Genomic DNA, 16,688 nt, shown 5'->3' on the forward strand with positions numbered 1-16,688 from the left:
GATTCTCCTTTCTTTCGCTCCTCTCTCACGCATGGCGAAGAGGGGGCTGTTGGGGTGGTCTTCTGGACCTCCTCTGGTAACCCTGTGTGCTTCCCGAGCTGCCGGGCCCGGTCCGAAGTTTACTGGTGTATACCCGCAGGTGTGTTTTGGAGTTTTTTCTTGAGGGGTTATAGGAACAACCACCGTCTGTGTACCGAGAGGGTGGTTGATTCCCTGGTGTGTTGGAGCAGAGTCAACTCCCGGGTTACCCGGTTGAGTGTGCCCCTGCACGTTCATGACGTCTGCCAATCGTGTCAACCTTCTATGCCTCGACCCCTCTGGGTGGTTTTTTTTTGATGGAGGCTTTGTCATGGTGCTCAACAACGCCAGCATACGCCCCTTCCGCCGGGGGGGCTGTTTTCAGTTGACTCCTTTGGCGCCTGTCTCGTCCGCAGTGCTCCAGGCTCAGGTCTACAGCCTGCTGCCTGGTTTCCCCGGTGCGCTGCCTGCTTCCGTTGGTTAACCTTTTTTGAGTGCTTTATGGCCATGCTGACTGCCTGTGTGAATGAATGAATGAATGAAAACTTTATTTAACAGATTGCAGAATGGGTACAATACAGTACGGCTCAATACATACAATTGTTAAGGGGATGCAGACCTGAGAAAGACGTTTGTCTTGTCCATCAGTGTTGCAGGGTCAGTGTGCCAGGCGGTGTACTATTGGGGGGAAAGGGCCCGCTCTTGGAGGGGCCCTATCCGAATACGCTGGCGATGTGGGGGGCGGTGTCACTAAGTGACCGCCTGGTGGGGTCTTAATGCCTGGCGTCATTGATCTCTCCGGGCCCCCTTTTTCCAGGGGATCCAGTCCCTTCGGTGGATCTGGGTCTTCCTTTGCGCTCCGCTGCTGCGGCCTTGCCACAGGGTTGAGTTTGCTCTTAACCCCGAGATTTGGGGGGCAGTAACGGGGGTTGTTCCTTCCGTTCGTTCCTGGTGGCATGCGGGTTGTGCGTGTGCATAGTCGTGGGGTCAAGCCACGGTCTGCTCACCCTGTGAGTTGAGTTGCTTGAGTTCCTCTTCGCACGGTCGGATCCGTCTCCCTCCCGTCCTCCAATAGGGGGGGTATCCCTCAATTAGGGAGGGTCGGGGGGCTCGGTCCCCCCTGGTCTGATGGTTGCGGGGGGCCTCAGCGGGGTACATTTGTCGAGCTTTGGCTCCCGCTCAGCTCCTCTTGTGCAGAATGACGCTGAGCGGCAGCCATAATGAAATAGAACGTAAGGTTATGTATATAACCAAGTTCTATGAATTATGGTGACGCTCAGCGTCAGGACGCCGCTGCGGCCCTTGATCTCGCCTTGTGGTGAAAGTTTGGGAAGGAGGCGAGTAGGTGACCACACACCTGCTTATGAAGGTAAGTGGATAGGGGTGTGGCCAGACGAATGTTGGGATGTAAAGGTACATTGTGGAATTTTTTATTCAGTGCTCGTGCACGAAGTGACGTGCGTGCAGAATGACGCTGAGCGTCACCATAATTCATAGAACTTGGTTATATACATAACCTTACGTTATGTCTCACACACACGAACATATTTCACTTGAGTGGCCTCACATCTACCTTTTCCCTCAGAGTAGCAGGTGGAGTGAGTGAGAGAGAGAGGAGAGAGAGAGAGAAAGAGAGAGAGAGAGAAAGAGAGAGAGAGAAAGGGGGGGGGGGCACAAAAGTACAAACAACATACCACAGCCACATGCTGGAACGTAACACCCCCCCACACAAAAACAAATTACCCATTACCCAAAAAATAAAGAGTGCGGTTGGTACAACAACCACTCGGGTCAATTATGACGATTCGACAGCAACAGGGAACGAGTCGACGGCAACAGAAAACGAGTCGACTGAAACAGAGAACGAGTCGACAGAAACAGAGAACGAGTCGACAGAAACAGAGAACGAGTTGACAGAAACAGAGAACGAGTTGACAGAAACAGAGAGCGAGTTGATGGCAACAGAAAACGAGTCGACAGAAACAGAGAACGAGTTGACGGCAACAGAAAACGAGTCGACAGAAACAGAGAACGGGTCGACAGAAACCGAGAACGAGTCGACAGAAACAGAGAGCGAGTTGACGGCAACAGAGAATGAGTCGACAGAAACAGAGAACGAGTCGACAGAAACAGAGAACGAGTCGACAGAAACAGAGAGAGAGTCGACAGCAACAGAGAAAGAAAAGTAAACCAAACAGTATAGACACTGGAGCAAACACACTTGTTTAGTTGTTTGTCATCTGTCGTATATTATGTACATATACTAGGTTAATCACAGTGTACATAGGTTGCTAAATGGATAGAAGAAGAATAGAATGGTGAAATGGTTTTCCCCTTTTGACTCCACTTAGCCAGAGGAGAATAAGTTTGCAATCTTGACAACAGAGCTAGAATTCAACTCATATTTATTGCCAGAGGCCCAAGGTGGGAAGAGCAGGTTAGACATACAGGGATTAAATCATCTTTATCAAACAAATAACTAAAACATGGTTATCAATTCGCTGGTTGCCTCTAACCGACTTTAACCATTCCAAGCAGAATAGTAATCACATATTAGTCATGTTTGTAAATTAAATGAATATACTGTGCAATACATGTTCAACCCTGGTCCAGTGCAATGACCTCACATTTAAACTAGACAACACAAACAGTTGTTATTCAGAATCATGGTTTACTCACCCATTTGGAGCAAAAAACCTTGCAGAGAAATGCAAATTCTTTTTACATGATCATGTAGAGGCCTAGAAGTGTCACCACACTCATTCTGGTGCTTGTGAAACTATTTTCTCTCAAGATATGGGAGGGGGTCAGCTTGCTGAGAAATGACCCCCCCCCCCCGACTGGGGCTCTGTTATGAATTTCAGAAAATGCTTTTTAAATTATCATGTCCTAGAAGTCTCACTCACGTATGTCATATGTCTTCCACATAAAAATGCTGGACGCAGAAATGGAGCAGATGAAGACATGAAAATATTAAAATTATTACTTTTTCATAGGTTTTTTTAGCCCATTTCAGCAGATGACCTTAATTACATTATTTCTCATATCATATATGAAGGCTTCATCCAGACCCATATGTCATCCCTACCGGACTTCTAAAAGATGTTTTATGTGCAATTGGTCCATACCAATTAGTCTCCATTGTGAACACACACACACACACACACACACACACACACACACACACACACACACACACACACACACACACACACACACACACACACACACACGCACGCACGCACACACACACCTCCCCTTTCTTCCCCCTTCTTACTGTATAAGAAAGAATTAAAAACGACAAAACCCTTGCAATAAATGTGTCTTAATTAAATGCTCGAAACTCCACTTATTTCATTTTACAATGTCAAAGCCTTTTAAATATAATCATAACTTTCCCGCATTTCTGTCCGTTTATCGTTTTATAAAAATGCTGGACGCTGAATTGGAGCAGATGAAGGTACGATAATATGAGTTGAGTTAACGATGAACGTATTACATGCTGCTGAATGTCAAAGCCTTTTAAATATAATCATAACTTTCCCGCATTTCTGTCCGTTTATCGTTTTATAAAAATGCTGGACGCTGAATTGGAGCAGATGAAGGCACGATAATATGAGTTGAGTTAACGATGAACGTATTACATGCTGCTGATAGCTGATAGGCTGATAAACTGATCGCTGATAGGCTGATAGAGTGTATGCGTGTTCACGCGAGGGGGGTCGAATTCTGGCAGGGAGTCCGAATTCGGCACAACACCTGTTAGCTCTCGGCTCTGTCTATTTATCACTACAGAGTCTCAGACCTGTCCTGAACAGGTGTAGCTCATCAGCGCTGATTGCGCTCCACCGTAGGTTTAACAATTAACACAGTAATCTTTTACATTTTCTTTGAGTTACTTATAATGTCTGACAGAAGGGGACATGATCATTGTTCGTCAACCATGATATTTAGGGGTACAACCTTCAAATTTTTTTTATATTATTTAAATATTATTGGTAAGAAAAGCATATACTTGGTTTCATCTTCTATGTTAAAACCTCTCAATAAATCTGTCTCCAACATATTCTGATATAGTAGTAGTAGTAGTAGTAGTAGTAGTAGTAGTAGTAGTAGTAGTAGTAGTAGTAGTAGTAGTAGTAGTAGTAGTAGTAGTAGTAGTAGTAGTAGTAGTAGTAGTAGTAGTAGTAGTAGTTTATTTTTTCAGTCATCATCACACACAGTACAATATACATCATCATTTATCAATATTTGACTATTTACAGTGACTGAAAAGGTACAGACTGAAGCATAGTGCTTATATGTGCCTGTCCTATATTCTTACCAAAAAATACAAACATTTAGACTCCAAAACAGTATTCTAAAAAAATAAAATAAAAAAGCAAGCAAAACAGTATTATTCACCCTTGTAGTTTTTAAAAATTTTGCTTTACAAAAAAATACTAAAATGTAGATTCCAAAACAGTATTCTAAAAGAAAAAAAAGAAAACAAAACAGTGTTATTCACCCTTGTAGTTTTCAAAAATAGCTTTACAAACCTTTTTCTTAAAAACCAAAATCGAATTACTCATTCTTTTTTTTTTTAAACTTTGACCAGTCACCTGGTTCTTTTTAGCGTTTATCGCTTTTTCTTCGCATTCATACTTGGTCAAGTTCGATCGACAGAAGCAGGCTGAAAGGGTTCAGATGGGGGGGAAAGACACTCTGGGAAAGGCACGGCTGCCGTCCGGGATTCGAACGCGCTCAGCCCCAGATCCGCGCGAGCGCAGTTGTCCACGCTGAAATAGCACTCGCGGTACGTGGTGAGCTACTGGAGCTCCCCGAATTACTCATTCTTAACTGTATATCCGCATTGTTCCACAAGTTAACCCCAATAATAGAAATACACCTCCTTTTAATCCCTATAGCTTTTTGAACAGTAAATTTACAAATATCTCTCAAATCATATTTTCTTTCATGTGTTGAAAAAAACCTTTGCACCCCATCTGGGAGTAACTTTGCTTTAGCTCTGTACATTATTTGCATAGTTTTATAGTAAACCAAATCATTACATTTCATAATATGAGACTTTATAAACAATGGTTCTGTATCGTAGTGGATCCGCTCGGCGTCACTCATGCACTATCCTCGCATATGTGCACGCGCACTGAATAAAATTCCACAATGTACCTTTATCCCAGTATTCATCTGACCACACCCCTCGTTAGCTTACCTTCATAAGCAGGTGTGTGGTCACCTGCTCTCCTCCTTTCTCGCTTTCACCACAAGGTAGTGCCTCGGTAGATCCCCACTTGACGTGATGTGATCGTAGGAGAAGAGTTGGAAAACAAGAGATTCGTTGACATCATATCTTTATTTTCTCTCTCACTATTTTCGAGAAAATACGGCGATATTGTCTTCGTACTGGAGTGTCTGGAAGATGATGATCATTCTACACCTCCGTCGGGTTTCGTATTGGGAGTTTATGCCGCTACATGCCTCCCAACTACAGTCTTCCTTGCTGTGGCTGGTTGCGGTAAAGCACAGCTGGACTGTAGGACGCGCCGCTGTTGTGAGAAGCGGTGGGTTCCAGGTTGGTGAGTAATGTTTTGCTTGCGAGCTCCACTTGTCTGTTAGTGCTATGGGGGCTAGCTGACAATGTTTACGAACACCGGCCCCAGATTAGGGTCTTTTGTTCAGCCTCTTAGGCAACAGCGGAAGACCTTGGTCTGAAGCCCATTATAGTTAACTAGTGGGCCACGACCAGTAACACTGGTGATCCCTGTGTTTTCTGGACGAGTGGATGTTTCTCTGTCACCGTGTAGGCCCCGTCTTTCATATACAAATGAGAGTATTCCCTCACGAGGAAATATGGGCATGGATGTTCGTTATCGGAAAATCTGTGTTCAAGTCAGCTACGGCCCAGATGGGACTTGTGCTGGCTCCGTCGGATGTTGGTAAAATCACCGTTGTAAAACTGTGTTAACATTTAGTTTCTCTTCTCTCTTAAACAGTGAGGAGGGTTTCAGAACGGTGGCCTGTCTGAGTGATTGTTATATCATTGTGTACAAGTTCAGGTGATAGCTGCTTAGCTTACGTGCTAGTGGTGGCCTACTGTTAGCCAGTCAGCTGTTAGCTGCGGCGCTAGCCTGTGGTGATCACTAGGCTAGGAAACGTTAGCTTGCGTGCTAGTTGTGGCCTACCTAGGCTAGGCTAGGAAACGTTAGCTTGCTGCTATCGGCCGAGGGCGGCCGTTAGCTTAATGCTACACTGTTGAACGTGCTGTGACTATAACATGTTTTAAACACTCTTGACTACGACGTCATCTTTGACAGAGGATGTTCGTCGAACCTGCCCTGAGCCAGGACAACGAGGACTGCGTCAACAAGGGGGATCGTAGCGGCGGGATGGAGCGGCGACGCTGCCCAGGTCGACAACACAGGACGGCTGTGTTTACTATGGTGCCTTGTTAGAGACTGCAGTTTCGCTTGATCTGCGCTCAAGGTAGGCAAGGTCCTGACCAGACCTTGAACACTTCTTCTTGCTTTCCCTTCTAAATGGTTTGTAAATAACGATGTTTTCCAAAACGAGTGTTGCTGCACTACATTTAGGATACGACGCAAGTTATGTGTGAATTGTCTTGTCACTGGTAGTACAGTAGCTTCTCCATGCAAATCGGGTTGTTTGTTACAGATGTGAAAATGATCTGGTTTGTTGTGTTGAGGAACATTGTGTGTTCATGTACCGTGTACTCACAACTAAGGGGGTTAAACTAACCTATAAAGCTATGCTTAGTGACATATGAGTAAAGAATTATTCTTTTCTCAGCCTGTAATGACAATGAACAGTGTGTTCACATATTAACAGGTTTACCTGTTTAACTGGCCGTATTAAGGGTAAAGTAGGAGGGTTGTGTTTCCCCCCGGTTCCCTGGGGACTTCTTCATCCTTGTAATGTCCATGGTTCACATAGTTGACGTTATGTTCATAATGTTCAGTGAGCTTGGTAATGTTTAGTTCTGACCTATAGAGGGCGCTCTAGGTTTTACTCCTCAAGAGCGAGACACTCGGGTGATCTTGTCAGTGCACTACGGAGAAGCAGCGGGAGTATTTGTTATTGTGGTAGTTCTAGCGATAACAGCAGGAATGTGTCTGTAAGCTTGAAGACGTTCATAAAGAGTCAAACCAGGAATCAATGTGTCGGAGCCTTCATTCTAAAACTTTACACTGGCGACGAGGAGTAAAAGTTATATTTTTGTATAACCATGGCTGCTGCATTACCATCGTTCCCTACTTTTGATACAAGTGACGATCACAGCTCATCTATCCGTTGGAGAAAGTGGATACAGCGTTTTGAAAATTTCATTGTTGCGTTGGATGTCAAGGATGAAACAAGACGACGTGCGATGCTTCTACATTATGCAGGGGAAGGTGTACAGGACATTTTTGATACACTGTCAGACACGGGTGACGCAAAAGACTATAAAAAAGCGAAAGATAAACTGAGTGAGTATTTTTCCCCTAAACTCAACGTCACATACGAGACTTACAAATTCAGACAAGCTATACAATTGGCTGGAGAAAGTCTCGACTCTTATCACACTAGGCTGCGACAGCTAGCAGCAACCTGTGAGTTTTCTGATATTGGAAGAGAGATCAAGACGATGATTATCCAGACGTGCACATGTAATAAGCTGCGACGTCAAGCACTACAGAAACCGGAGATGACGCTGACTGAGCTACTATCACTGGGTAGAACCATGGCACTTGCCGAGACTCAAGCATCAGGAATGGAGCAAACACGACACAGTTCGGCTCAAGGAAACATGAGGGAAGATGTTTTGGCTATGAATATGGGGAGGGGAGCTACAAATAAAAGTTGCTATAATTGCTCTGGCACTTTTCCCCATCGTGAGGAAACACCGTGCCCAGCGAGGGGGAGAACGTGTAACACCTGCGGTAAACAAGGACATTTCTCAAAGTGCTGTCGTTCCAAACGACCACAAGGGGGCACCAGAGCACCATGGGAAAAGAGAGATCGACATGAAGTGCATTATATGCACACCAGTGACAGGGAAATCACACCAAACTCAACACATGCAGACAGAGAATCGTCTGAGGAGTATCTGTACACACTTTCTCAAACTAGATCAGACCTCCCACATGCAAACATAAAGGTTGGTGACTGCAAAATAAATGTGATGCTGGATACAGGGGCAACTGTAAATATCATTGATGAGGCAACTTACCAGAGACTGACATATAAGCCCCCACTCACCAAATGCACTGTTCCCATATTTCCCTATGGCTCTCGTAAGCCACTACCTGCCCTGGGAAAATTCACCTCGCTGGTGGAGTCCAAATCACAGTTCACAACTACAACATTCCATGTGTTACAAGGAAATAATGGCAGTTTACTCGGATATGACACTGCCAGTCAACTTGGGCTAATCAAGATTGCTAATGCCCTTCATACATCCCCAGAGCAGCAGGAACAGCTCACATCTCCACGACAACCGGTCGACAGACAGCCCACATCAGCTTGCAAACAGACAGAAGCGAATACAGTGGATGATATCCTCACTGAGTACGACGGTCTATTCCATGGATTGGGCAAGTTGGATGGGGTTCAAGTCAAGTTACACATAAATAAAGACGTTTCTACTGTCACACAACCTCATAGAAGAGTGCCGTTTCATGTGAGGAAGCGGGTTGAAGCTGAACTACAACGCCTGGAGGATCTCGATGTAATTGAAAAGGTTGATGGCCCCACTCCATGGGTTTCTCCGATAGTTGTTGTTCCAAAGCCAAAAGACCCGGAAGGTGTGCGTTTATGTGTGGACATGAGGGTACCAAATTGTGCCATCGAAAGAGAAAGACATCTCACACCCACAGTAGATGATGTGATACAGGCACTCAATGGAGCCAAGTTCTTCTCAAAGCTGGATTTAAACAGTGGATATCATCAGCTAGAACTGGATCCATCCTCACGATACATCACAACATTCTCCACTCATGTAGGGCTACGACGTTACAAGAGACTGAGCTTTGGGGTCTCGTCGGCTGCAGAGGTGTTCCAAAATGCCATTCAACAGGCCCTGGATGGCATTCCAGGAGTCATCAACCTCAGTGATGACATTCTGGTTTTTGGGGAAACCAGGGCTGCCCATGATCAAGCTCTCAGGGCAACCTTTCAGCGACTGAAAGAAAAAAACCTGACTCTCAACAAGGCCAAGTGCTCATACGCACAGACCACTCTTGACTTCTTCGGATATACATTCTCAGATGGAGGTTTCTCTCCAGATCCTAAGAAGGTTCAGGCGATTCATGATGCTGCTGCCCCGACCAATGCAAGTGAGATACGCAGTCTCCTTGGCATGGCAAACTACAGCGCCCGATTCATAAAGGATTTTGCCACCATAACTCAACCCTTGCGAGACCTGACAAGGAAATCTGCTCATTGGACATGGACCGAAGAACACCAGAGGTCTCTTAATGAGATGAAACGCAGCCTTACTAGTGACGCTGTGATGACCTACTTTGACCCACACAAACTAACTGAACTGGTTGTTGATGCAAGCCCAGTAGGTCTTGGGGCTGTATTGGCACAAAGGAACAGTCCAAATGAGCCGGCCAGAGTGATAAGCTATGCAAGTAGAGCACTGTCCCCCATTGAACAAAAGTATTCACAGACAGAACGTGAGGCCCTTGCTATTGTCTGGGGCTGTGAACATTTTCACATATACCTCTATGGTGCAGCCTTCACACTTGTCAGTGATCACAAACCATTGGAATGGATTTTCAATAACCCCAAATCCAAACCACCTGCTCGTATAGAGCGTTGGAGCCTGCGTCTGCAACCATACAACTACACAGTCTGTTACAAGGCTGGCAAAGACAACCCGGCGGATTACATGTCGCGCCACCCGGCACAGGTATCACACATCTCTCACGCTATGTCAGACGACGAAAGACAAGCTGAAGAATACATAAACTTTGTCACTGAAAATGCTGTACCCAAGGCGATGACACTGGCGGAAATTCAGGATGCAACCACAACTGATCCCACTCTACGTGAAGTAATGCGACTCATTAAAGATGACTCTTGGAGGTTGCTGTCTGACAAACGGGACTCTATTGATGGAGTTGACAGATCTGCTCTTGTGTCGTTCAAGAAAATAAAAGATGAACTGACAGTGACTGCTAATGGTGACACTGTACTGCGTGGCACAAAGATTGTCGTCCCCCACTCTTTACAAGTCAGAGCAATATCACTTGCACATGAAGGCCACCAGGGGGTGGTCAAAACTAAGAAGCTGATCAGGGAGAAAGTCTGGTTCCCTGGAATTGACAAGCAAGTGGAGGCAATGATAGCTGGCTGCATCCCATGTCAGGCTGTTGTGCCCAACCACACACAAGAACCCCTCTGCATGTCTGAACTGCCATCGTCACCATGGGAAAAGGTTAGTGTTGATTTCTGTGGTCCATTCCCCTCTGGGGATTATCTTTTGGTAGTTGTTGATGAATATTCAAGGTACCCAGAGGTTGAGATTCTTCAGTCCACGTCAGCCAGGGCCACTATCCCTAAACTCGACAAGATATTCTCAACACTGGGAATTCCACTGCAGGTCAAAACGGATAATGGCCCCCCCTTTCAGAGCTCGGAATTTGCAGATTTTGCAACATATTTGGGTTTTAAACACAGAAAGATAACTCCATTGTGGCCTCAGGCGAATGGAGAGGCAGAACGGTTCATGCGCACCTTGGAGAAGAATATACGGGCTACACATGTTGAAGGTCGTCCATGGAAACAGACTCTATATGCATTTCTACGCAACTACCGTGCCACGCCACACTGCTCCACTGGGATGGCTCCAGCTGATGTGCTGTTTGGTAGGCCTCTGAGGATCAAGCTACCCACGCCTGCTGTCCACTATCAGTCTCCGACTGATGCAAAAATACGACGAGCAGATGCAATGGCGAAGGACAGGATGAAACATAATGCGGAAAGGAGGCGCCATGTGGTTCCTTTGGCTCTGAAGGCTGGTGATAGAGTTCTCTGTCGTCAAAAGAAGGAAGGGAAGCTATGCCCTGCTTACAATCCCCACCCATACAAGATCATCGCGATCAAAGGCTCCATGGTGACAGCTAAACGTAACAATCATGTCATCACCAGAAACTCATCCCACTTTAAGAATTTACCTAAGGTGGATGATCACCACTCTCAATCAGCTGACATGCAAGGTGTCATAGACTGGACTGAAATAGATCCTCACTACACTGCAGAACGTGTATGCCCTGACAGCCCCAGGCCACAGCCACCTGGTCACAGGTACCCAGTGAGGGAAAGCAGAAGACCCCCATCATACCTCACTGATTTTGAATAATGTGCATAATGTAATAATGTTCTAAAATACATTGAGTTCAACTAATGTGTAGTTATTGTTAAAGAAAAGAACTGTAAGGAAAGGAGGGTTGTAATGTCCATGGTTCACATAGTTGACGTTATGTTCATAATGTTCAGTGAGCTTGGTAATGTTTAGTTCTGACCTATAGAGGGCGCTCTAGGTTTTACTCCTCAAGAGCGAGACACTCGGGTGATCTTGTCAGTGCACTACGGAGAAGCAGCGGGAGTATTTGTTATTGTGGTAGTTCTAGCGATAACAGCAGGAATGTGTCTGTAAGCTTGAAGACGTTCATAAAGAGTCAAACCAGGAATCAATGTGTCGGAGCCTTCATTCTAAAACTTTACAATCCTCCTCTCAGACATGTTGTTACACTATATTGTGTCACTGTGTGGTAGGGATACGATGTAACCCTTAGCTTGATTGCTGAGGTTGTGCTAAAACTGCTTGAGGAACTTTATTTTCCTAAAAGAAAAGATTGTTTGGTCGCTTTTCGTGTGTGCTTAGCAAGGCCTGTGGCCGATACTAATCGAGAATTATGTATTCTCTCATTATGAAAAACGGCGTTCCTCTGTAGAGTGTTTTTGCCATTTTTTTGTAGGTGATAATGGGTTGTGTGTGTCGTGTGACCTACAACTGGGTTGGGCTGGCCACAGAAGCACATGTGTAAGTTTGATGCCGGGGCTCTTGGAGGGCCCTCTCTATTCTGTGTTTTTTCCTTAGTAAAAATCAGATAGCAGGTTAGCACATGCGCTGTGTGAAGCTGTTAGACGCTTCATGGAGCTGACTATGACTGCGTCATACTCTTTTTGTCATTACATCGTATCATGGGTGTGGGGTCGTAAAGGGGTGAACTGGTAACCTTTTCTCCCCCTTTTTTCTGTTGGTCAGGGGTAAACCCACCTGTCCTTCAAGGTTCCTGTCACGTTGCGGTTCGGCACATTACAGGGTGAGGGGGGGGGGGGGAGTTTCCTGGTCCCACGCCCTGGAATATTGGGCGTGTGCACTGTGCGCGTCTCTGTTGGTAGGACTTCCGTGTGCTGTTCAGGTCCATATGATGGATCTGTTTCGGGGGGTGGTCAGGGCTCCTCCTCACGAAGCTCCTATTCGGGCCTTCTGTGAGTTGGGACTCTCCTTCCATGTGAGGGAGCCTCCTCAGAGTACAGAGCCTCCTCCTCAGATTGTCAAGGTGAGTGGAAACTCAAGAAGGAGTCCTACTCTATTGTGTGTGTATTCGATTCAATTCGATTATTGAGTGTGTATGGGTTCAGTGCCTCCTCCCCGGAGAGCCCTAAAACCAAACTTTTACATGGCTCAAGGTGCAATATATTCTTTTCAATCTGTACAGCTCGGGTGGGAAGTCTCTCTGGGGATTTCCGTCTCCTTCCTATGGGAGGGTGGTGGGATGTAAAAATGTGAATTTTTTTTACCCCCGGCTGTGTAGACTGGGATACATACTGTTGGTGCTTCCTTCTTTTCTATTAAAAAGAGTTGGAGTTAGGAAGTATCACACCCCTCTTGTCGTTCCCCTGGGCGCCTTGGGGATTCAATGACAGGTCTAAATAGCCTGTTCATTGATGTGGTTGTGCAGCCCTTGACCTCACCTTGTGGTGAAAGCTTGGGAAGGAGGAGAGCAGGTGACCACACACCTGCTTATGAAGGTAAGCTAACGAGGGGTGTGGTCAGATGAATACTGGGATAAAGGTACATTGTGGAATTTTATTCAGTGCGCGTGCACATATGCGAGGATAGTGCATGAGTGACGCCGAGCGTCACCACTACTAACAGAACATGGTTATAGTTATAACCTATTGATTTGTGTGTTCATATTAACCAGCTTCCGAATGGCTCGGGGTGTTCTGTAATCAGGCGACTGACTGGCACGCCTTGGTTGCTTGGGGTTAAAACGGCGTTTTTATAAAGCAACTGGGATGGAGGTTTTTCCTCTTCCGACGACCTGTTTTGGTTGTCGACGGATTCTCGTTCATATCTGGGGGATGATGACGGAATGGATCTGAACATATGTAGAGGGGTCTCACGCCTTGGGGGTGGGCCACCGGGCGCGGTTCGCCCCGAACGTCTGGGTGGCGCCTTCTTTTCATGTTTAAGATCAACACGCATATCTGCCCCTTCTCCTGGAGTAGGCATGTCGGCGTGGTTAGGGCACGGGACTGGTTCTGGTCACGCTGGTCCGGATCAGTTAAACCCGTTGTCCGCGGGGGATGCAGATCTGCTGTTCTGGTACCCTGAGGGACTTGGGCTTTTTTCAGGGGGAAAAATGCCAGGTCGGTCCGGGTGTCACAGGGTTAAGCGCTATGGAGACCCTGGTTGGGTACATTTTTTACTCAGCACTGTCGTAATGGCTTACGGCCATGCCAACCTGTACACGCTCGATCTCGTCAGATCTCGGCCGCTACACAGGTTGGTCCTGGTTAGTACTTGGTTGGGAGACCGCCTGGGAATACCAAGTACGGTGTGCTTGGGGCTGGTTCTCCATTCTTTTCGCTCCTCTCTCACGCATGGCGAAGAGGGGCCTGTTGGGGTGGTCTTTGACCTCCTCTGGTGACCCTGTGCTTCCCGTATCGCCGGGCCCGGTCCGAAGTAATGTTTCGTCGACCCGTAGGCCTGGGTTAACCCTTTTTTGAAAACTGAAACACTTGTACTGCGGTATAGCCGGTGTATACCCGCAGGTGTGTTTTGGAGTTTTTTCTTGAGGGGTTATAGTAACAACCACCGCATTGGGTAACACCAAGGTGGTTGATTCCCTGGTGTGTTGGAGCAGTGTCAACTCCCGGGTTACCCGGTTGAGGGTGCCCCTGCACGTTCATGACGTCTGCCAATCGTGTCAGCCTTCTCTGCCTCAACCCCTCTGGGTGGGTTTTTTTTTAAATGGAGGCTTGGTCATGCAACAACGCCAGCATACGCCCCTTCCGCCGGGGCGGCTGTGTTCAGCTGTCCCCTCTGGCGCCTGTCTCGTCCGCAGTCTCCAGGCTCGGGTTAACAGCCTGTTGCCTGGTTTTTCCCCGCTGCGCTGCCTGCTTCCGTTGGTTAACCTTTTTTGTGTGCTTACGGCCATGCTGACTGCCTGTTCTGCAGGGTCAGTGTGCCAGTCGGTGTACCCCCCCGACACTCAACTAACCGCCTCGGACAGTCCTTCATACCAGCGGCCATCAGGCTCCACAACAGTGGGCAGCGACTAGCAGCCTCCAGGCCCCACAACAGGGGCCAGCGACAACGACTGCTACCAGACATTGACCTGGGACTTATAGGAACCCAAGGGGGACAAAGTAGACTACCCTGGTACTTTGATTAATGTATACTCAGTAGATAGTAAATTATAACACTACCTCTTGCATACTGCACCTCATGTGACACTGTGAATAATGTGAATATTCCTCAGCTAGTCAGATAGTAAATTATATTGACCATATTGATCAAATTGTTTACACTGCCTGTGTTGTCTTTTACTACCTGTATACTGTGTTGTTTTACTACCTGTACCCCTCCCCCCCTCCCCCCCATGCTGCTATGATGCCTGAATTTCCCCAAGGGGATCAATAAAGGAATATCTTATCTTATCTTATCTTATCTTATTGTGGGGACAGGGCCCGCTCAGCTGAGGGGCCTTTGTCCGAATACGCTGGCGATGTGGGGGGCGGGGTCACTAAGTGCCCACCTGGTGGGGTCTTGATGCTGGCATCATGGACCTCTCCGGGCCCCCGTTCCAGGGGGTCCAGTCCCTTTGGTGGGTCTGGGCCTTCCTTCGCGCTCCGCTGCTACGGCCTTGCCACAGGGTTGGGTTTGCCCTTGACCCCGTGATTCTGGGGGCAGTAACGAGGTTGTTCCCTCCGTTCGTTCCCGGGTGGCATGCGGGTTGTGCGTGTGTGTAGTCGTGGGGTCAGGCCACGGTCTGCTCACCCTGTGCGTTGAGTTGCTTGAGTGCCTCTTCGCACGGTCGGGTCCGTCGCCCTCCCGGGAAACCTCCAATAGGGGGGTGCCCTCCATTAGGGGGGGTCGGGGGGGCTCGGCCCTCCCTGTTCTGATGGTTGTGGGGGGCCTTCAGCGGGGTGTATTTGTCGGCCAGTGGCTCCGCTCGGCCTCCCTTGTGCATGAGTGACGCCGAGCGGATCCACTACGATACAGAACAATAGGTTATAACTATAACCATGTTCTGTTAGTAGTGGTGACGCTCGGCGTCCGACGCCGCTGCAGCCCTTGACCTCACCTTGTGGTGAAAGCTTGGGAAGGAGGAGAGCAGGTGACCACACACCTGCTTATGAAGGTAAGCTAACGAGGGGTGTGGTCAGATGAATACTGGGATAAAGGTACATTGTGGAATTTTATTCAGTGCGCGTGCACATATGCGAGGATAGTGCATGAGTGACGCCGAGCGTCACCACTACTAACAGAACATGGTTATAGTTATAACCTATTGATTTGTGTGTTCATATTAACCAGCTTCCGAATGGCCCGCTTTTGCAGTACGACTATTGGATTTACTGTATTTTTAAATGTCGACCCCCATACTTCCACACAGTAAGAAATGTAAGGAAGTATAAGTGAGCAGTAAATTATGTGCAAGGCTTTGTAGTTTAATATATCCTTACATTTATACAATATTGCTACTGACTTAGATATTTTCCCTTGAATATAGTTAACATGTTGTTTCCATGTTAATTTCTGGTCAATAACTACCCCTAGAAATTTTATCTCAGAAACTCTTTCTATTTTTACATCACATATTTTTTACTCTATCTCCCCCTCTATTTCTTTTCGATTACCAAAAACCATAAATTTAGTTTTCTTAATATTGAGAGACAATTTATTAACATCAAACCAAGTTTTGAGAGTTTCAAGCTCTCTTTCAATATCAGGCAAAAGTTCCTTTAAATTACTTCCTGAGCAATATACATTTGTATCATCTGCAAAAATAACAAACTTTAACAGTTCAGCAACATTGCACATATCATTAATATAAAGTATAAATAGTGTTGGACCTATCACAGATCCCTGGGGTACTCCACAGGTGACCTTCCTAAATCCTGACACAGTGTCATTGATTTGCACACATTGCTGTCTGTTTTCCAAGTAGCTCTTCAGCCAAGAGTTAGCTATACCTCGTATCCCATACTTCTCCAGTTTTCTCACTAATATGCTGTGATCTATTGTATATCAAAAGCCTTCTGTAGGTCAATATAAATACCGATAGAACACTTGTCATTTTCAACTGCTTTAGTTATTTCTTCTACCATCTCCATCACTGCATATGTAGTTCTATTTTTCCTAA

At 46.5% G+C, this 16,688-nt stretch overlaps 1 protein-coding gene across 1 annotated transcript in view; it reads right to left on the bottom strand.

Annotated features, from left to right (window-relative positions):
- The window catches only part of LOC311228362 (apolipoprotein B-100-like), a gene marked incomplete at both ends in the record, with an annotated part of 121,068 nt that overhangs the window by 57,481 nt on the left and 46,899 nt on the right, over window positions 1–16,688 (bottom strand). The window lies entirely within an intron of this gene.

Source organism: Notolepis coatsorum (assembly GCF_963971535.1).
Source record: "Notolepis coatsorum genome assembly, chromosome: 5".
NCBI classification, from domain to species: Eukaryota; Metazoa; Chordata; class Actinopteri; order Aulopiformes; family Paralepididae; genus Notolepis; species Notolepis coatsorum.